Source organism: Mobula hypostoma, chromosome 1 (assembly GCF_963921235.1).
Source record: "Mobula hypostoma chromosome 1, sMobHyp1.1, whole genome shotgun sequence".
Taxonomy (NCBI): Eukaryota; Metazoa; Chordata; class Chondrichthyes; order Myliobatiformes; family Myliobatidae; genus Mobula; species Mobula hypostoma.
Genome location: NC_086097.1, coordinates 192,449,650 through 192,472,399, shown reverse-complemented (window position 1 = coordinate 192,472,399; position 22,750 = coordinate 192,449,650). Strand labels below are relative to the sequence as shown.

Below are 22,750 nucleotides of genomic sequence, written 5' to 3'. Positions count from 1 at the left end.
ATTAAGAGGGAAAAGATTAACTATGAAAGGAAACTAGCAAATAATGTCAAAGAGGATACTAAAAGTTTTTTCAAGTATGTAAAGAGTAAAAGACAGGTGAGAGTAGATATAGGACCGATAGAAAATGATGCTGGAGAAATTGTAATGGGAGATAAAGAGATGGCAGAGGAACTGAACGAGTATTTTGCATCAGGCTTCACTGAGGAAGACATCAGCAGTATACCGGACACTCAAGGGTGGCAGGGAAGAGAAGTGTGCGCAGTCACAATTACGACAGAAAAGTACTCAGGAAACTGAATAGTCTAAAGGTAGATAAATCTCCCAGACCAGATGGAATACACCCTCGTGTTCTGAAGGAAGTAGCTGTGGAGATTGCGGAGGTATTAGCAATGATCTTTCAAATGTAGACTGATTCTGGCATGGTTCCGGAGGACTGGAAGATTGCAAATGTCACTCCGCTACTTAAGAAGGGGGCAAGGAAGCAAAAAGGAAATTATAGACCTGTTAGCTTGACATCCATGGTTGGGAAGTTGTTGGAGTCGATTGTCAAGGATGAGGTTAATAGAGTACCTGGAGGCATATGACAAGACAGGCAGAACTCAGCATGGATTCCTTAAAGAAAAATCCTGCCTGACAAACCTATTACAATTTTTTGAGGAAATTACCAGTGGGCTAGACAAGGGAAATGCAGTGGATGTTGTATATTTGGATTTTCAAAAGGCCTCTGACAAGGTGCCACACATGAGGCTACTTAACAAGATAAGAGCCCATGGAATTATGGGAAAGTTACATACGTGGATAGAACATTGGCTGATTGACAGGAAACAGAGAGTGGGAATAAAGGGATCCTATTCTGGTTGGCTGCCGGTTACCAATGGTGTTCCACAGGGGTCCGTGTTAAGGCCGCTTCTTTTTACATTGTACATCAACGATTTGGATTATGAAATAGATGGCTTTGTGGCTAAATTTGCTGATGATACGAAGATAGGTGGAGGGGCCAGTAGTGCTGAGGAAACGGAGAGTCTGCAGAGAGACTTGGATAGATTAGAAGAATGGGCAAAGAAGTGGCAAATGAAGTACAATGTTGGAAAGTGTATGGTTATGCACTTTGGCAGAAGTAATAAATGGGCAGACTATTATTTAAATGGGGAAGGAATTCAAAGTTCTGAGATGCAACGGGACTTGGGAGTCCTAGTACAGGATACCCTTAAGGTTAATCTCCAGGCTGAGTCGGTAGTGAAGAAGATGAATGCAATGTTGGCAGTCATTTCTAGAGGAATAGAGTATAGGAGCAAGGATGTGATGTTGAGGCTCTATAAGGCACTGGTGAGACCTCACTTGGAGTACTGTGGGCAGTTTTGGTCTCCTTATTTAAGAAAGGATGTGATGACGTTGGAGAGGGTACAGAGAAGATTCACTAGAATGATTCAGGGAATGAGACGGTTAACATATGAGGGACGTTTGTCCACTCTTGGACTTTCAAAGAATTCCTTGAAAATTCCTTGGAGTTTCAAAGAATGAGGGGAGACCTTATATGTTGAAAGGCATGGACAGAGTGGATGTGGCAAAGTTGTTTCCCATAATGGGGGAGTCTAGTACGAGAGGACATGACTTAAGGATTGAAGGGCGCCCATTCAGAACAGAAATACGAAGAAATTTTTTTAGTCAGAGGGTGGTGAATCTATGAAATTTGTTGCCACGGGCAGCAGTGGAGGCCAGGTCATTGGGTGTATTTTAGGCAGAGATTGATAGGTATCTGGGTAGCCAGAGCATCAAAGGTTATGGTGAGAGGGCGGGGGAGTGGGACTAAATGGGAGAATGGATCAGCTCATGATAAAATGGCGGAGCAGACTCGATGGGCCGAATGGCCGACTTCTGCTCCTTTGTCTTATGGTCTTATGGTTATTAATTTATCAAAAACTTCTGCTGTGGTAAGAGTTAAACAAGCAGGATTTGTATTAGCTAGACCAGTGTAAAATAATAGGAAGAGAGAGCTTTCATTAAAGAAGAGAAATATTTTTTCATTCATTTGCAGGCACAAGAATTTAAAAATAATTTGCACTTATATCTGTTTTGTTACCGGCAGCCGACTTGTACTGCAGACAACTGAGAATTCATATCAGAAATAATCAAAGTAATAAAAGTATTTCCATTGAAGGTAGCATTATTGCAGATTTAACTTAAATAGAAGCATATTTCTGTTTTGTTTTCTGAACGGCAACATATTTAAGGATAACGTTGAATGTATTATTAACATTACGTCAGTAATCTATTGTTGTGGTTATAAACCAACTATTAAGTCTCTGAATATTTGTGACCAACTTGTACATTCTTAAAGGTGAGGCAACACTTCACCTGTGAGTCGGCTGGGGTGATATACTGCGTCCAGTGCTCCCGATGTGGCCTTTTATATATTGACGAGACCCGACGCAGACTGGGAGACCGCTTTGCTGAACACCTACGCTCTGTCTGCCAGAGAAAGCAGGATCTCCCAGTGGCCACACATTTTAATTCCACATCCCATTCCCATTCTGACATGTCTATCCACGGCCTCCTCTACTGTAAAGATGAAGCCACACTCAGGTTGGAGGAACAGCACCTTATATTCTGTCTGGGTAGCCTCCAACCTGATGGCATGAACATCGACTTCTCTAACTTCCGCTAATGCCCTACCTCCCCCTCGTACCCCATCTGTTGCTTATTTTTATATACACATTCTTTCTCTCACTCTCCTTTTTCTCCCTCTGTCCCTCTGAATATACCCCTTGCCCATCCTCTGGGTCCCCCCCCCCCCGTCTTTCTTCCCGGACCTCCTGTCCCATGATCCTCTGGTATCCCTTTTGCCTATCACCTGTCCAGCTCTTGGCTCCATCCCTCCCCCTCCTGTCTTCTCCTATCATTTTGGATCTCCCCCTCCCCCTCCAACTTTCAAATCTCTTACTCACTCTTCCTTCAGTTAGTCCTGACGAAGGGTCTCGGCCTGAAACGTCGACTGCACCTCTTCCTAGAGATGCTGCCTGGCCTGCTGCGTTCACCAGCAACTTTGATGTGGGATGCATTCTTAAAGAGGTTTGCTCTTCATGAACTGCATGCCAATGAAGTCACTAGCCCTTTTACAAAGGTATGATGTCCTAACTACAACGCATACAGTACAATAAATTGTGGTCTTGAGTGAAGCACAGACAAGGCGACTGGAAAAAAATCCAGTCGGAGTAATCACTGATGAACTTATTCATCCAGCAACATCCCTCAGTGGCTGACAGATCTTACACATCAGGGATTCTATGACATGACTAGGTCAGTCTTCAGAGGCAGTGTTTAGCTTACAAAAGAAATTTTTGTGAAATTTACAACCTTTCCTCAATGTCAGTTACAGCTCAGTGGTTAGCACACTTACCTGCCAAGATGAAAGTTTATGGATTCAAGTCTCTCTTCAGACCAATGAGTGCAGAGATCTGGGCTGACATCCCGTGCAATGCTTTACCATTGGTAATGGATGAACAGTTAAACCCAGACTTGATCTGCTATCTTAAGAAGATACAAAATATCCCATGAAAATATTTTGATCAAAAGTGAGGATTTATCCTTGGGGGAAAATATATTATTCATCATCACTGGTGTTTTGGGGAGCTTGATGCATACAAAATTGCTTGTAGCGTTTCCTATATTACAAATCATTAAAGTCTGTGAGATATTTCTGAAGTGGAAAATGCTCTGAGACAATGTAAATGGTGTTATTAAATTGCCAGTTCCATTATTTCCCTGAAAGAAAATGGAGAAAAAAAATCAGGATAAGTTTAAAGTTGACCTAGATAAAAGACTATTTAAAGTTTATTATATTAACTGGAAAGCAGTAAAAATCAAGGATTGTAATGCCAAGACATTATAAGGCATTGTTAGCCTGTACCTCAAGTATTGTGAGAAGCCTAGACCCTTTATCTGAAAAAAGATGTACTGGCATTGGAGAGGGTCCAGAGCAGGTTCACGAGAAAGATTCCAGAAATGGAAGGGTTAATGTACGAGGATTGCTTGATGGCTCTGGGCCTGTACTCACTGGAGTTTAGAAGAATGAGGGGTTATCTTATTGCAACCTATCGAATATTGAAAAGCCCAGAGAGAATGGGTGTAGAGGGGAGGTTTCCTGTAGTGGGGCAGTCAAGGACCAAAGGGCACAGCCTCACAATAGAGGGACATCCATTTAAACAGAGGTAGGGAGAAGTTTCTTTAGACAGTGGGTTGTGAATCTTTGGAATTCATTGTCGCAGATGGCTTGGAGGCCTAGTCATTGGGTATATTTAAATCGGAGGTTGATAGGTTCCTGATGAGACAGGGCATCAAAGAAGGCAGGAGAATGGGGTTGAGAGGGATAATAAATCAATCATGATGAAATGGTGGAGCAGACTCAATTGGCTGAATGGCCTAATCCTGCTCTTATGTCTCATGGTCTTATAAAAGTGATACAAGTCCAGACAACAAGACCAAAAGGCGAAGATAAGTAAAACCTGCGTCATAACCTAATTAAATTTAAAATTGTTCTTTTATATCTTTGATTTTTATTGTAAAAATAAAAACCCTTTTGTATATTTGAATGATCATATTAGTTGAGTGCCGTGGTATGAGAATTGAAAATTTGGCTAGGATAATTTTGTTTCAGGTTGGTTGAAAATTTACTGGCAAATAATGCTGCCACAAAATAGCCATAAAGAATTTCCATGAATAATTAGAAAATTTACCACTTTATTAAATGAATTAATCTATTATGCTGCTTAATTTCTGGCTTAAGATGGCATTGGTGAAGCTCAGCTATGACTTATCTGCTGCAAACAAAACAAAGAATATAACTAAATGCCTCATTAATTATACTTTTTCTGGTAAAATTTATGGTAAACAATCACCACAAACAAGGGAGGGTCGTGCAAAAACGAAACTGACTTGAGGGCCGTAGCATGGAGTGTGAGGCTGTGGAGGTGAAGTTGAAGCATGGTTGAGGCAAAGTCGGGACAAATGAAGCGGAGCAAGGCTGGAGTGGAGGGGAGGCAGATTCGTCCACCTAAACCAAGAGTGAGGTTTCATCAATCTTAGCACCAGGCTGATTTTGAAAGGTTGCGTACGGGTCGAAATGTGGCAGCAGGTTCTAGACTCAGTCTGTATCAATGAGACAGGGCCCAAGACCTTGACCGAGGAATGACATGATGTTTGGATGATTTAAACACTGGGTCAAATGGATTGAAAAGGACAAGAGGTGAGGGTCGCATTGGTTTTGCTCGCCTCTCCGTAACATTAACTCTGCTCATTACTGAGCTGAGGCTGTGGCCTGTGGCTTGCTCTGGCTGCTCCAGGTTTCATGTTTGTGAACTGGCTTTCATTCAGAATACTATTTGCTTACTTTTATTGTTTGCATGATTTGTTTTTATTCTCTCTGCACATTGCATGTTTGACAGTCTTCCTTTGTTAATTTGGTTCTTTTGGGGTTCTTTGCTTTGTGGCTGCCTGTAAGGAGACGAAGCTCAAGGTTGTATAACGTGTACATACTTTGATAATAAACGTTACCTTGAACATTGAATTTCCAAAAGTTCACTACTTAAAGAAAAAAGAAAAGGATGATACGGGAGTATGTGTGCCCTGGTGAGGTATTTCACAGTCATGTTTATTAACCTCCCACCAATTCTGTAATAGTTTTCAATGTATTTATATAACTAAAAGACTGTGGGAAATGTGACACATCAAAACATCACACTTCAGAATATCATACTTAATTATCACTTACGCTAAGTGTGCATCACATGTGCACCTGATTGGCTCAAATGTCACTAACCAAGAAACAAAATCACTGTTAACTGAGTAAAGGCGCTAAAACTAACATTTACAAATTGCAAATATATCAAAGTTTAAAAATTCACAAAAGGAAAACGAACTTGTATAAAATAGTTCAGTACTTTCTGGGTCATTTGATTACTGAACTTTATTACTCTCTCTCTTGCAGCCCCTTTTGCCAAATACCTCATCACGGTAAACAAACTTCTATAATACTCACTATTATAGCAGTCTTTTAATTAGTAAACTTTTGGAAAATAGACATAATGCATTAATACATTAATTGAAATGGCCTTGCGAATTCTGTGCTGTATTATTTGCCTGCATTGATGGAAAAGAGACATGGTAAAGTAATGAAGAGATTAAGAGACAGCAAGGTTTATATGAAGAGTATCTCAAAGAACTTCTTAAATATGCCAAAATTCTCCAAGTTATTGGCAAAAAGAAAACAGGCACCTTTCAGCTGGAGCACCTGAGAGAAAGGGAAAAACAGCTAAGCTTAAAAAGTGGGTTGATATTCATGAAAAAACAGTGAGACAGGAGTATATACCGGAAAACTATTTTAATTTTCAATCACTATTATCATCACTATGTGTTGTGTTGAATGACATGGGCAATCAGTCTCTGATCATGATTGTTTCTGGAAAATTTTTCTGTAGGTGGCCTTCTTCATTGCCTTCTTCTGGGCAGTGTCTTTACAAGTCGGGTGATCCCAGCCATTATCAATACTCCTCAGATTGTATGCTTGTGCCAGTGGTCGCATAAGCAGGACTTGTGATATGCACTAGCTGTTCATATGACCACCCACCAACTGCTCCCATGGCTTCACATGACCCTGATTGGAGGGTGGGGGCAGGTGGGGGGTGCTAAGCAGGTGCTACACCTTACTCAAAGGTGACCTGCAGGCTAGTGGAAGGAAGGAGTACCTTACACCTCCTTTGGTAGAGATGCATCTCCACCCAACACTCATAATTTTCAACAGGGGCAACAGATGATAAGAATTGAGCTGTGGGTGCTGTATAATGGTGACCAATTTTCCATTTGCAGTTTTATGACCTGGTTGATAAATTATTCCTCTAGTTGAAATTAAGTAATAAAAATAGAAAGCGGTAGAGAACTTTTGCAATTCTGAAGACTAAGGGAGTTCCTTGAGGAAGTGCCAGACAGCAAATGCAAAGTGCAGTGAATGGGGAAGGTAAATGGTATATTTGAAGATTTGACAATACTGTAAGGATATTCAAGATAGTTTATTGTTATTTTCTGTACACGATTGTAAGGAGAACGGATTATTGTTACTCTGGATTCAATGCAGCACCAAATGAAACAACAAAAGATAGAGAACACAACAATAGTCAGGTAGTCCTGGATAATGGACTACCTGACTGGCAGATCAGTTTGTGTAGCTTCAGAGCTGTGTGTCAGCATTGGGGCACCACAGGGGACTGTATTGGCTCCCATCCTGTTTACCCTGTATAGGTCAGACTTCAGATGCAACACTGAGTTATGTCATCTTCAGAAATTCTCTGATTACAGTTGTGTGTATAAAGGGAGGATGGGAGGATAAATACAGGGCTGTGGTGGAGGACTTTGTCAAATAGTGCAAGTTGAATCATCTGCAGCTCAACATCAGTAAGACAAAAGGGATGGTGATGGACTTTAGGAAGGCTAAGCCTGCACTGCTCCCTGTTACTATTGATAGTGAAGACATGGATGTAGTGAGGACCTACAAGTACCTGGGCTGCACCTGGATGACAGACTTGAGTGGAGCACCAACACAGAGGCTATGTACGATAAGGGCCAGAGTTGCCTTTACTTCCTGAGGAAACTGAGGTCCTTTTAAGTATGCAGGCCTTTCCTTCACATGTTCTACCAGTCTGTTGTTGGCAGTACAATCTTCTATGCAGTGGAGTGCTTGGGCAATGCCATCAACATGTGTGATGCCAACAGGTTCAATAAACTGATTTAATAAGCCTGGGTCTGTTGTAGGCATCAGACTGGACACACTGGAGACCATGGTAGAACAAAGAACCTACGGAAAATCCTGGCAATTCTGGACAATGTTTCTCACCCTCTGCATACCACCTTGGCTGAACAGAGGAGCACTTTAAGTAATAGACTAAGACAACTATGCTGCTCCAAAGAGCGGGATATGAGGTCATTCTTACCCTTGGCCATTAGGCTCTATAATCAGTCAACCTATAGCCAGGGAAATGATGAATCTCTCCTGTTAGACTATTGGAGGGTAACTTATATGATCTTTCTACTTCTCTTCTAATATTTATATCTGTGCACTTGTAATGCCACTGTGACACAATAATTTCCTTTGGGATCAATAAAGCTTCTATCTATAATAATAAATACCACAATAAATATAAATACACAAGATTTTTTATACAAGATACTAGATATCTTATATGTATATTGATTGTATGTCCATAAAGTGATGTTAGTCTGTACACAAGGTGACTGACTGGAAATAATAAAGTAGTGGTGGAGGTAGTGGGTGGAGATGTTGATCAAAAACATGAAAATTCCATCAATCCAAGCAACGCACACAAAATATTGGAGAGGCTCAGCAAACCAGACAACATCTATGGTGAAGAGTAAATTGTCGACGTTTTGGGCCAAGGCCGTTCATCAAGACGAGTCTCAGCCTGAAACTCGGCTGTTTACTCTTTTCCATAGATGCTGCCTGGCCTGCTCAGTTCCTCCTGCATTTTGTGGGACGTGTTGATTAGTCTTACTACTTGAGGAAAGTGACTGTTTTAACTGTTTTTCAGTCTGGTTGTCCTGGCATGGATGCCACATAGCCTCCTCCCTGCTGGGAGTGGGATAACAGTGCACGAGCAGGGTGTGTGGGATCCTTCATGATGCAACTCGCCATTTTTCAGCACTTTTCTGTTCTTGATGGTGAGTAGGCTACTGCCAGTGATGTGCTGGGTGCTGTGGAGCTTTCCTGTCCATCGCAGTGCAGTTTCTGTACCAAGGAGCGAGGCACCCTGTTAGGAGACTCTACTGCACATCTGTAGGATGATGCAAGCATGAATGTGCCAAGTACAGCTCTCTTCAGCTTCCTCAGAAAGCAGAGGTGTTAGAGAACCTTCTTAATTGTGTGGGATGTGTTCTGGAACCATGAGAGTTTGCATGTGATGTGCACTTTCAGGAGCTTGAAACTGCTGGTTGTTTCATTGATGTATTGCCTATATCTTTCTACACATTTATGTAACTGCACTTGAAGTGTTGTATGCATATTTGGTCTCCTTGTCTCATAAAGGATACACTTCCTACAGAGGGAGTGCAACAGAAGATTACCACACTGGTATTTGGAATGGCTATATGAGAGGATGAGAGGAGATGATGTCAACTGGAGCGTACGGAAATGTTTAAGAATATCCTTTACTGGGTTCCATTCTGAGATGACAGTAGCCAGCCATGCACATCAATGAATTAAATGCAGGGTGCAAAGCCATCATTCTAAATTTAGAGATGAAATTGAAATAAAAGGTAGCTCTAAGCAAGTATAAATACAAATAGAATTCAGTATTTGTATACATGAAGTGGCAGATATTGGATAAGAATAAAATCATTTGGAGCAAGTTTGGATGCTATGGAAACCCAAAAAATATGATAGATGGGCTTAAAAGTGCAGCAGCTCAAGTGAATAAAACCATCAGTGTTAAATGAGAAAATATCTTTCAGTGCAATACAAAATATCAAACATACAATAAACAGCAGCTGATAGATTTTAAAGAAAAATAGAGAAATGCATGTGTTAAAAGTTCTGCCAAATATAATGCAGATTATTGGCATAGAAAGCCGAGAGGACAAATTCATAGAAGGAAGGACAATATCTTTCAGCTTCCCTGGATAACAAATTACAGATCTTACAATTGGATATTGGAATAAATGTTAAATGTTCATTTTGTTACTTCCAACCCAGTCTGATTCTTGATGCCTGACTACTGTTTGTGAAATTTCTTAGGGAAATCCAGATTTCTAGTAAGTATCAGTAAGCGAAATACTAAATAAAAGAATATTTAATTTACAAAGTGTGTCATGCAAGAATAAATTGCCAGGGAAGTAATGTCATAAGTAAATTTCAGGATGTAACTTTAAAGGTCATAACCCACTTAAGCTCTTATTGATAGGTTATGGATTACAGAACGAATAACCCAAAGGTTACCTGGAGGTGAATGTAATAGTGAACTAATCAGAGGTTTAAATTACTTTTAAAATGCAAAAGAGAAACAAGCCAAAAATCAATAAATTATATCCTTATAATAATCAGCAATAATTTCCAATTTATTATTTTAATCCATGATACAAGTAAATTTTAATGGGTGAGTGCATTTGACTTTGACTTGTTTGTAGTGTTGACAAAGCTTATAAAAGCCCAAGATAATTTCTCTAATTGGTAATAATTTGAAAATTAACTATTTATTTCTATTGAACTGTTGAAAATTGTCAACCCTTACAGATCATATAATTCATTATGACTATCTATAGTCCTGTCCACAACATTAAACATAGACAAAGAGAACAATTCATGTCCAAACCTTAATTCCTGATGGTATCAGTTTCTTATCATGACATTATGATGGTAGGAGAGTTGGGATAGAAATTTAACCTGATTATCTTGGGAAACATGCAAACTCGCTATGTTGAGAAAATCTTCAGATACTGTACTGGAAATCCAAGCAACACATACAAAATGCTGGAGGAAATAAGCAAAGCCAGGTAGCATCTTTGGAAAAGAGTAAACAGTCACATTTTGGGCTGAGACCCTTCATCAGGACAGTAGGAAAAAAAGATGAGAAGTCAGAGTAAGAAGGTGGGGAAGGGGAGGAAATAGTACAAGGTGGTAGGTGATCAGTTGAACGAGGAGAAGAGGAGGGGTGGAGTAAAGTGCTGGGAAATTGTTTGATAAAAGAGATACAGGGCTGGAGAAGTGGGTATCTGATAGGAGAGGATAGAAGATAATGGAAAAAAGGGAAGGGGCAGGAGCACCAGAGGGAGATGATGGACAAGTAAGGAGAGAAGGTGAGGGAAGGAAATGGAAATGGTTAAGGTGGGAGAGCCAATTCCCAGAAGTTCGAGAAATCCCTCACTTACTCTTTTGTTTCCTCTTTTCCATAGATGCTGCCTGGCCTGCTGAGGAGCAAAGTAATGGGAAGTTTTTTAAATCCAACAAAAGACAACTAAAAAAGCTGTCAGTAGGGAATGAATGAAATATGAAGGCAGACTAGCCAATAATATAAAGCAGGATCCCAAATTTTTTTTCAGTTATATAAGGAGTAAAAGGGAGGTGAGGGTTGATAACGGACCATTGGAAAATGATGCTGGTGAGGTAGCAATGGGGGACAAAGAAATGGCAGATGAACTTAATGGGTACTTTGTATCTGTCTTCACCATGGAAGACACTAGCAAAATGCCAGAGGTCTGAGAGTGTCAGGGAGTGAGCACCATTGTTCTTAGAACAGAACAAGTTTGAGGCAAACTCAAAGGTCTTAAGATGGATAAGTCACCTGGGCCAAATGGACTACATCTCAGAGTTCTGAGGAAGGTTGCTGAAGAAATAACAGATGCATTGATCATGGTCTTTCAAGAATCACTCGATTCTGGCATGGTTCTGGAGGACTGGAAGATTGCAAATGTCACTCCACTCTTTAAGAAGGGAGGAAGGCAAAAGAAAGGAAATTTTAGGCCAGGTAACCCCACCTCAGTTTGGGAAAGTTTTGGAGTCTATTATTAAGGATGAGCTTTCAAGGTACTTGGAGACTAATCATTAAATAAGTCAAAGTCAGCATGGTTCCTGTGAAAGGGAAATCTTGCCTGACAAATTTGTTAGAGTTCTTCAAGGAAGTAACAAGCAGGGTGGACAAAGGAGAGGCAGTGGATGTCATTTACTTGGATTTTCAGAAGGCGTTTGATAAGGTGCCACACATGAGGTTGCTTAACAAGATAAAATCCCATGGCGTTACAGGAAAGATACTGGCATGGATAATGGAATGGCTGACAGGTCGGAGACAGTGAGTGGGAACAAAATGGTTTTTCTGGTTGGCTGCCAGCGACTAGTGATTTTCCTTAAGCATCAGTTTTGGAACCACTGCTTTCCACATTGTTTGTCAATGATTTAGATAATGAAATCAATGGCTTTGTAGCAAAGTTTGCAGATGATACAAAGATAGGTGGAGGAGTAGGTAGTGCTGAGGAAGCAATGTGATTGCAGCAGGATTTGAACAATTTGGAAGAATGGGCAAAAAAAGTGGCAGATGGAGTATGGTGTCAGGAAATGTATGACAATGCATTTTGGTAAAAGGGACATCAAAGGTGCAGAGGGACTTAGCAGTCCTCATGCCAGACTCCCAGAAGGTTAATTTACCGGTAGAGCTTGTGGTAAAGAAAGCAAATGTGCAATGGGAATAATATATAAAAGCAAAGAGATAATGCCGAGCCTTTATAAGACACTAGTCAGGCCACGCTTGAGTATTGTCAAGAGTTTTGGCCCCAAGGAGAGATTCCAGAGGAGGTTCAGAAGGATAACTCTAGGAATGAAGGGGTTAACTTATGAGGAGCATTTGGCAGCTTTGGGCCTGTACTCATTGGAACTTAGAAGTATATGTGGGGATCTCATTGAAACCTACCAAATGTTGAAAGGACTAGAGAGGGTGGATGTGGAGAGAATATTTCCAGTGGTAGGGGTATCCGGAACTAAAAGGCACAGCCTCAAAATGAATGGGAACCCTTTTAGAACAGAGGTAAGGAGGGATTTTTTTTAAGCCAGAGAGTGGTAAATCTGTAGAATGCTCTGCCACAGACTGTGGTGGAGGCCAGGTCCATGGGAACTATTAAGGAGGAATTTGATCATTTCCTGATCGGTCAAGGCATCAAAAGCATATGGCGAGAAGGCAAGTGTATGGGGTTGAGTGGAATCCAGGATCAGCCATGATGGAATAACGGAGCAGACTTAATGGGTTGTATGGCATAATTTTATGCCCATGTCTTATGGTCCTATGTCACAGACAACCACTCATTTGCCATCACTGACCCAAACAGATTTCTACTCTATTATATCAAGGATAATTGAAATCAATATATCATATGTTAATTTACTCTCAGCATACAAAATATAAATGTCATGATATAAATTTCTCTTAGTTAGGGCTTCCATGCTCACAGCAGTAGCTGATGGACCTGATGGATAACCATTCCCCAGAGGAGATGATTTCCAACTCATGCCATCATAGACATTAGCTTCTTTTATAAAAGTTCAGATCTTTCAATTTCAGAAAGGCCAGTTAGATAGGTAGCTAGGTTTTCATCTTTTGACACTTCATCAGTGACCGAAATGGGAAAAAAACACCACTGAAACACAGAAAACACAGAAAAATAATCTACAGTGTATCAATAGGCTACTCAAGCACACTAACCATGATTGTACATAGAATAGAAATCTAGTTCAAGCATGAATAGAGTGATGCCATCAGGTGCTGCAATATTGAGTTGTACTTGTCTTGCTTGATGACACAGTTGATAAACATTTCCCTCAGCATACTAATGTAGGAAAGAAAATTGGAAAGACCATAATATACGATGTTAGATGTGTCCATTTCTTTAGCAGTAGGACATGCCTGGACAGTTTTTCATGTTATTATGCAATTATCAGTTGTTCAGTTATTGTGATGCCATTTCAATATCCAGTATTTTCAGCCATGTTTAAGAAGAACACTAAACACAACACAAGAGTAGAGCATTTGAACCTTCTCTATGATTTATGAAGATAATAGCAATTTTTTTACCTCAGCTCCATTGTTTAGCATTATTGTCATATTCACAAACACAAGGAAATCTGCAGATGCTGGAAATTCAAGCAACACGCACAAAATGCTGGTGGAACGCAGCAGGCCAGGCAGCATCTATAGGAAGAAATACAGTCAACGTTTTGGGCCGAGACCAAAGTCCTCATATTTCTCAGTTTCCTTAATATCTAGAAATCTATTGATCTGAACATACTGTTGACTGAGCATCCACAGCCATCTATGGTAGAGAATGTTAGTGGTTCACAGCTATCTGAGTGAAGAAATTACTCATCTCAGTCCAAAGTGCCTTCAACCCAAACTATGTGTCCTGCTCCTAGACTCCCCAATAGGGGAAGCATCCTCCATGAATTTAAATCAATGGCTTTCTGATGAAATCTCCTTTCGTTCTCCTATTCTCTAAAGAACACAGTTCCAATTCACAGGCTGTCTACTACACTCCCTTGATGGCAAATATATTAGATGTAATTAAGGCCTATTAACATTCCAGTAAGATTTCATTACCTCAGTAATTAAACTTCTACTAAGAAAGACTAAATTCACAAGGAGTATATTAATTTTGTTACACTATGAGATTTTATAGAGGCCAGATTTTTCCATTAATCTAATACTTTTTTGTTGAAGATATTTGTAAACAGTTGAGCCTCGTCTGTATTATTCAGATGTTGAATTTTCTTACAAGTGACAATATATGTAGGAAGTATCCTCCTTCCATAAATTGCTTGATTGCCCACTGTCAATTGGTTGTAGTAAGCTATCAGAGGACTGCACTTCTTCACTCAGGTCAGGCTAACTTCTGTGTTGGTCATATAGAGTATGCTGTAATATAATTTCACTGGTTTGATATCTTGTTCATTATTTTTGAAGTCGTCCCTCAGTTGCATGAGGTAGCATGTGTTGAAAACCTCCATTTAACTTTCTTAAAGTTCCGCCTTCCAAATAAAGGCTGGATTTCACTACTGCTATAATGAAAGACTTTAGTTATGCGACTAATTTGACAAGACAGACTGACAGATCTGTGAGTAGAAATTGGAAACTGTAAAGAAACTTTATGGTAGTCCACACTTTATTTTCATTGGCAATGCACATTATTTTACTTTATTGCTTTGTGGCTTCATCTGCTTTTGTTCCAGGTGGTTCAATTCACTTGTGGCTTTCCTATTGCAGTACAGCTTTTCACACAGTTTACCAGCATCAATCATAAGAGACAAAACCAATTGTAGTATTTATGTTGCTGGGTAGAGTTTTTTTCCTGGTGTAACTGCTATAGTCCCTAATCACTTGGAAACACAATTTTGGGACTTTCTTCATCTACAACACTAACATCTCCAACAATGTCTCAGACGTCTTCTTTCAAAACTGCTGCTTTTGCTAAATTTCCACCAATATGTGCTCCTTGCAAATTACATTTCCCAAAGTTTGCATGAAACTTCTTACTGTTAGTGTAAAGTAACTTTTCATATTTATCGTTTGCAGTGTAGAACTTTTTTATATATGGAAGCATACATTAGAGATGTTGAAGTTATGCCAGTGTCATTTTTTGCCCATTCATTCTCAAGGAAAGGAAATCAATAAACGCAATAAACATAACCATTCTGTGAAGCTTATCACTGAGGGAGTCCAAAGGAAATTTTTAACCCATTAGCAATTAAACATGGTTTGTGTTATTACAAATAAAGCATTTTGACCAAAGAAGTAATTCCACCTTTGCAAGATCTTGGCAAGCTATTCAATCCTTTAAAAACATGAGAGAGTTCATCTGAGTTATATGTGTTTACCTCCAAATGCTTGTCAGTTGGGCACTGCAGTTCAGGAGGTAGACCTCTCAATCAGAATTTTGCACTTGCAACATGTGTCATTAGGAAAAGATGATGGGAACCAGGGAATTATAGATCAGTTAGTATAACATCTGTTGTGCGATAGTTGCCAAGTTCTATAATTCATTCGTAAGGCCATTGATGTTCTGGTGATGGAACTGGACTCTCTCACGGTGGTGTCTGAAAAGAGGATGCTGTCTAAGTTGCATGCCATCTTGGTCAATGTCTCCCATCCACTACATAATGTACTGGGTGGGCACAGGAGTACATTCAGCCAGAGACTCATTCCTCCAAGATGCAGCACAGAGCATCATAGGAAGTCATTCCTGCCTGTGGCCATCAAACTTTACAAGTCCTCCCTTGGAGGGTCAGACACCCTGAGCCGATAGGCTGATCCTGGACTTACTTCATAATTTACTGGCATAATTTACATATTACTATTTAACTATTTATTACTATTTTCTATTATTATTCTATTACTATTTATTATTTCTATGACTATTACTATTTCTATTAATATTTATTATTTATGGTGCAACTGTAACGAAAACCAATTTCCCCCGGGATCAATAAAGTATGACTATGACTATGACTGTAATTAAGGGTAGAATGATTAAATATATTTTTAGTTGACCATCAATGATGCTTAAAGGGCAGATCCACCCTGGTGCAGGCAGTAAAATTTTTGAGGAGCTGCCTAGGAAATTATGTTTATTAGCTTCACGAGGAATATTATTAAATACTTCAAATGATGCAATAAGCTGAAGTTAATGTTAGAGAAACCAAAGAAAATCTATGAAATTAGCTGCATGAAAGGAGGGAAGTGTGCAATAATAAGAGCATGAGGTTTACAACATCCCACAAAGATTTATGTTGAAACATCAACAATCATGATATATTTATGAATAGCCAAGATGATGTGATAGAAAGTCACTTATCCGTGTTTGATAATGATCAGAAGACCTAGTAAATTATCTACATGGAAGGATTAATTTACAAAGACATATTAATAGATAAAATAAATCAAAAACAAAGCGATTTCAAATAGAGAGACATACAGTAAATTCAGCCACCTTAAACCAATTAAGGATAGGAGAATTTGCTTTTTAAATGACATGGAGGCATAAAGTGATAAGGTCTCCATGCACATTGATCATTAAAATACATATAATGGATAGATCCAGGAAATAGTCAAAATGGCTAATGGAATGCTGGTCTTGTTCAAAAATGTACAAGTGCAGAAGGATACTATATGACAACTACTCAAAGGTCTCGTTAGACCACATGAAAATGTCTGAGAGTTTTTTAGGTAATCCCATTCTAAGGAGATTTGCCAGAATAGCACTTGGATTTCAAGGGTTAAATTCCAAAGAGGGGTAACAGAAACTGGCAATTAAAGGTAATTTGATTAAAATTCTCAAGATTTAAAGGGAAATTGATAGGGTGGAGTAAGAGCATTTACTTCTGTTGGCTGAGTGCTCCAAGATTAGAAGCAATGTTTAAAATTAAAGCCATGTTATTCCAAAGTGCGATTTAAAAGTATTTCAGTGCTCAATTTAAAATTCTCTTGCACAGATTGCAAATGATTTTACAGCAATTATTAATTTCATATTTGGAATTAATATGACTCTGTAAATCAAAGGTATTATGGGAAGGAGTTGGATAATTTTAGTCAGGTTAGTCACTGAAAGGCAAAACAGGTGAATCAGCTTACATTTTTATTATATTTCTATGTTCTTACATCAAATTGTATCCAGAACTGTGACAGAATCTTCTTTGTATTTCTCATTTTCTCTAACAGTATGAAGGAAATGACAAATTGTTAAATGTAAATGTATAAGTACAAATTACATGAATGAAATACTCTATCCACTTTTTTTTTGCAAATGAAAAGCTTGCAAATCATTTTCCCTCATGGATCAGGTAGAATACAATTCAAACCATAATCATGTGGAGACATAACACAAGCCTTCTATTGTGCATGTACTGTGAGTCGTTGATATATTTGTTTTTTTATTACAAAGAAAGAAACGTTGGTATTGAAGCATCCCATTTCTTTTGCACATACAATAATGAAGACAGAACAGTGCAGTACAGCATAGGAACAGGCCCTACCGCCCTTGATGTCTCTGCTCATCATGATGTCAAGGATAAACTAATCCATACCCCTTTATTCCCTGGACATGCATGCACTTGTCAAAATGTCCCTTCAATGAAATTATTGTGACTGTTTTCGCCACTACCCCAGCAGTGCACTTCAGACATCTACTCTATATAAAAATAAACTTGCTTTACACATCTCTTTTAAACTTCCCTCTGCTCACATTAAAACTATGTCCTCAAGTATTTTTCATTTCTTCCTTTGGACAAGGACTCTAAAATTTTAACAGTGTTATGGAGTAAATAAACAAAATAGGATCAACTTATTTCTCTGTATATACTGTCATATGGTGTCAATGCATTTAAAAAGAAACAGCCCCTTACTTCCTTACTCTGCATATTCTAATTCAATGTAATGTAGTTTAACATTATTCTTGTCTCTTCTTTTGGGAGGTTCCTTGGGAATAAGTTGACTTGCTTCTTCTGCATTTCTGCAGATTTGAAGATAACAGATGTGCACAGAGATGCCAAAAGTAAAGGAGGGGGGGAAGTGGGGGTGTTTTTATCGTGGGTAGTTGGAAGGTGCTATATCCTCTGGCTTGGATTTTAAACACAATGAAGTGCAATTAGAAAACATTCTATCTAGTTATGCTCTTTATATTTTCCTGAAGTTATTCAATACACATTGTAGTTTCACTTTTGTTAAAAACTATCTTCAACTTCTTTTTCTCTCAATCACTTTACATATTATGTCAAGAGAAACAGATGTTAAGAAATAACAAAGAAAAACACGCCTGTTTGCATTTTTCAAGGTTATACAATACAGTATTACAATTTGTTGTGGATCTGTACAGTCATAAAATTTGCACTCTTTTGCATCACTTCTTTACTTAAAAACCTTTGTTACGCCACACCAGAAATATCTAGCTCTTTATTGACATTTCGTACTCTTAGTGATTGAATATAATTGGGTTTACAATTTTGCATCTTACTAATTTAATTGGCAAATAATCAGTCAAAATTATTAAATAATTATCTCTGATCTTATGGCAGAGCACTAAGAATTTAAATATCCTTTTTATGGACTCTATCAATAAATACCCATTGAATTAAGAACAATGTTGAATTCAAGTACAAACGTGTTTAATAAACTGGATTGCACAGAGTTGGCAGGTTATGAGTATAATAAATCAACCTCATGTTTTCTAACAAAATCCATAGCACTAGCACAAAAGCTTATTTGACAGGCAGCTGTTAGGAGGAGGAATAAAGAGTTATGGGGAACTGACACAGAAGAGATGTTGAGGACAACATGGATCACCCATGATTATATCGAATAGCAGTCAGGTTCGATGGCCCTGGTGGTTATTCTTCCTTGTATTTTGTTGTGTTCTTGTAATACTGTATAGATATTGCAATTATTATAATGTCAAAATATTGACAATGATATGCCTGAAAGGAGGAAAGAATGAGCAGGGATAACTGCAACAATATTCCAAATGCACAAATCATCTCAAGTGCAGAACAGAAAAAAATATAAATTGAAAACACAGCGAAGGAGATCAATATCTTTTGAAAAATAGGCCTAAATCTCTTTTTTAAACCCACAATAATACTTGTTATTAATGGTTGGATGAAGGAAGAGAAGGCATTGACTTTCATTTTCCCTTCTTATAACTGTTCTTGTCTCTCTGAAGCTAAAATGTTTTAACTTCCATTTTGAATGCTGAATTCAACCCCACACAGTTTTTGTATTCCTGTTGCTGCTTACTGCACATTAATCATCAAAGTACAGTTCCATCGTTTTGTGATTGCTTCACAGAATATGGGCAATAACTGGCAAATTCAACATCTATTGTTTGACTCACACTGGGCCAAGTAGCTAGCTTGGCCATTTCAGAGGGTAGGGAAGTGTCAGCCATATTGATGGCTCTGGAATGATATATAGGTCTGAGCAAGAATTGACCTTCTGAGGGATTTTAATGAATCAAATGAACTTTTATAGCAAAGTTTAACGGTCACTGCTACTGAAACCAATTTCTCATTTTAAATTTATTTAATTGCTTGAATATAAATTCTCCAGCTGCCAAAATGGCTTCAGTGCCAGGTCTTCGGACCAATTGTCTCAGCATCAGGGAACTTAAGCACTCTACCAAGTATTCATGACCCATGTAGCTCATCATTTGGTTCATCATTCTCTACCTCCTCGGCCATTCTGCCAGTTCTTCCTGATATCTTACTATTTTAGCAAGTCAATCATGCAAATTTTACTTGAAACACAAGCATGCTGATCCCAATCTGCTTGCATTTATTTTATTGGTGTACTTGTGGAAGTTGTGGTAAGGCAAGGGTTAAAGACAACGTCCAGGCACGAATAGCATGGGGCAGATGTAGTTAAGTGAAACTTTTGAAGTGAGACCGCAGGAGCCAACCCTGCATACTGCAGACAAGATTAATGGGGGGCAGGGTGACTGTGGCAGTGTGTGTTCAACCCAAGAGCATAGCTTCCCTTTACACAGTAGGGTGTGCCGGAACCAGACTATATAGGAATTACAGAAGGATGCGAAACACGCCCAACAGCTAAGGAGCAGTTGTTTTACTAACATCGAATTGTATTGGTTGTCAGCTTGCAATTTCTATTGACTTTTTACATTTCTATTGTAAGTGCTGATTGATCTTGCCAGTAAGTCATTCAAACATATAAAATTTATCAAACAGTCAATATCCATAACTGATTAGCCAGTTCTGTATAAAAGTAGCGGTTTTCTGTCCTGCTTCATAACAATGTGGATGGCAGGGGTCCCCCGTTGTGCACAAATAAAATAAAAGTATGATCGCAGGGCAATTGAATGAGTGTGTTCTGGGCCCAATTATTTCAGTTATTGTATTTTATTCTCGGTTATGACAGTTACTTGGAGGTTCCACCGAGATGACTGTTATACAGGAGATAGGAATTATACAGGCCCGGTAGCTGATCATGTCTAAATCCTAGGCTGTTCATAGTTGAACAAAAGATTGAGCTTCCTGCTATAGCACAAATTTCCTCCTGTGGAGTGGTCAAGGTATGGCAACACCTTAGTCTCTGCCAACATAGGCAGCTGTTCCGAATAGCGCTATAGAAGATGGAGGGGTAGAGAGGGGAATGAGCGATATGATCATTTAAATGTACCTTCATTTGATCTAATAGGAGCTCTACGAAAATATTTCTCTCATACTCTAGACTGGCATAAAATACATAGAGTTTTACTAAAGCAATTTTGTTAAAGAATACGCAAAACGCTTGCGTAAATGCTTAAAAGTATTCCAGATTAACGCTAGAAGCAGAGATGCCCATAATAAATGTTTCTGTAAATGAGTTGTAACATAGGTTAAAGGAAAGCATACACTGTTACCTGTGTGTGATCAGAAGAGTTAAGTAAAATTGTGAGTGTTTCCAGAAAGCAATTACAGTATCAAGGGATTAAAGCCATTAAGGAGAATGGGGACAATACATGTGTGAGACTTCACAGCTGCTCCACTATACTCTCTGGACGATATAGAACGTTTCTTTAAAAGTATTTCAGTAGTTGCCCATACTATTTAAATGTTATTTTAACTTATAGCTTTGTTTTATATTTAACCATCAATGACCAAATTTTGACTATTCATTGCCCTGGTTCAGTCCCTTCCTACCTATGTTCATGGCACCCTCACATGCTCTTGGATCCTTCCAATGATTTCAAATTTTCCAGGCCCCGAGCACCTGATTTCCATAATGAAGGTCCAGTCCCTATACATCTCCATCCCCCACCAGGAAGGCCTCAAAGCTCGCCGTTTCTTTCTGGACACCAGACCCAACCGGTTCCCCTCCACCACCACTTTCCTCCATCTGGCGGAACTTGTCCTCGCTCTCAATAATTTCTCCTTTGGCACTTTCCACTTCCTGCAAACAAAAGGTATGGCCGTGGGTCCCAGCTGGGCCTGCCTTTTTGTCAGCTACGTGGAACAGTCTATGTTCTAAGCCTACACTGGTGTCACTTCCTTATTTTTCCTATGCTGCATCAATGATTGCATTGGTGCTGCTTCCTGCACCCACGTGGAGTTCGCTGAATTCATCAACTTTACCTTCAACTTCTACCCAGCCCTCAGATTTACCTGGTCCATTTCTGACACCTCTCTCCCCTTTCTCGATCTCACTGTCTATATCTCTAGAGACAGCTTATCTTCTGATGTCTATTATAAACCTACTGATTCTCACAGCTACCTGGACTTTACCTCTTCCTTGTAAAAACTACTTGTTACTACTTGCTACTTGTAATAACCCCACCCGCTCTCTCAATTCCTCCATCTCCACTGCATCTGCTCTCCAGATGAGGCTTTTCATTCCAGAACTAAGGAGATGTCCTTCTCCTTCAAAGAAAAAGGGGCTTCCCTTCCTCTACCATCAGCGCTGCCCTCAAACGCAGCTCTTCCACTTTATGCATGTCTCTCCTCGCCCCATCCTCCCGCCACCTCACCAGGGCTGGTGTTCCTCCTGTCCTCACCTACCACACCACCAGCCTCCACGTCCAGGACATATATCTCCGTAACTTCCGCAACCTCCAATAGGATTCCACCACCAAGCATATCTTTCCTCACTTTCTGCTTTCTACAGGGATCTCTCCCTACGTGAATCTCCTGTCCATTCTTCCCTGCCCACTAATCTCCCTCCTGGCACTTATCCTTACAAGCAGACAAGTGCTACGCCTGCCCCTACACCTCTTCCCTCACTACCATTCAAGGCACCAAACAGTCCTTCCAGGTGAGATGACACTTCACCTGTGGGTCTGTTAGGGTCATCTACTGTATCCAATGCTCCAGATGTGGCTTCCTGTGTATCGAAGAGTCTCGACGTAGATTGGGCGACCGTTTCGCTGAGCACCTATGCTCCATCCACCAGAAAAAGTAGGACCTCCCAGTGGCCACCCCATCCATTTTAATTCCACTTCCCATTCCCATTCTGACATGTCAGTCCATGGTATCTACTGTTGCGATGAGGCCATGTGCAGGTTGAAGGAACAACACCTTATATTCCATCTGGATAGCCTGCAACCTGATGTATGAACATCAATATCTTGAGCTTCCGGTTCTGCTCCCCCACCCCTTCACCATTTCCCTCTCTCACCTCATCTTGTTGCCTGCCCATTTCCTCCCTCTTTTCTTTCTTCCATAACTTTCTGTCCT

The 22,750-nt window shown here is 39.5% G+C and overlaps 1 protein-coding gene across 14 annotated transcripts in view; it reads right to left on the bottom strand.

Moving 5' to 3' along the window:
• dlgap1a (discs, large (Drosophila) homolog-associated protein 1a) overlaps nucleotides 1-22,750 on the bottom strand; it is an 890,995-nt gene that overhangs the window by 787,848 nt on the left and 80,397 nt on the right. For 10 of the 14 annotated variants that reach the window (XM_063062219.1, XM_063062200.1, XM_063062175.1 and 7 more), the window contains exon 2: nucleotides 13,614-13,730. The exons of the other annotated variants lie outside the window; for them this stretch is intronic. The gene's annotated coding sequence lies outside the window, so the exon portion shown is untranslated. The remainder of the gene's footprint in view (nucleotides 1-13,613; nucleotides 13,731-22,750) is intronic. 14 annotated transcript variants of the gene reach the window in all.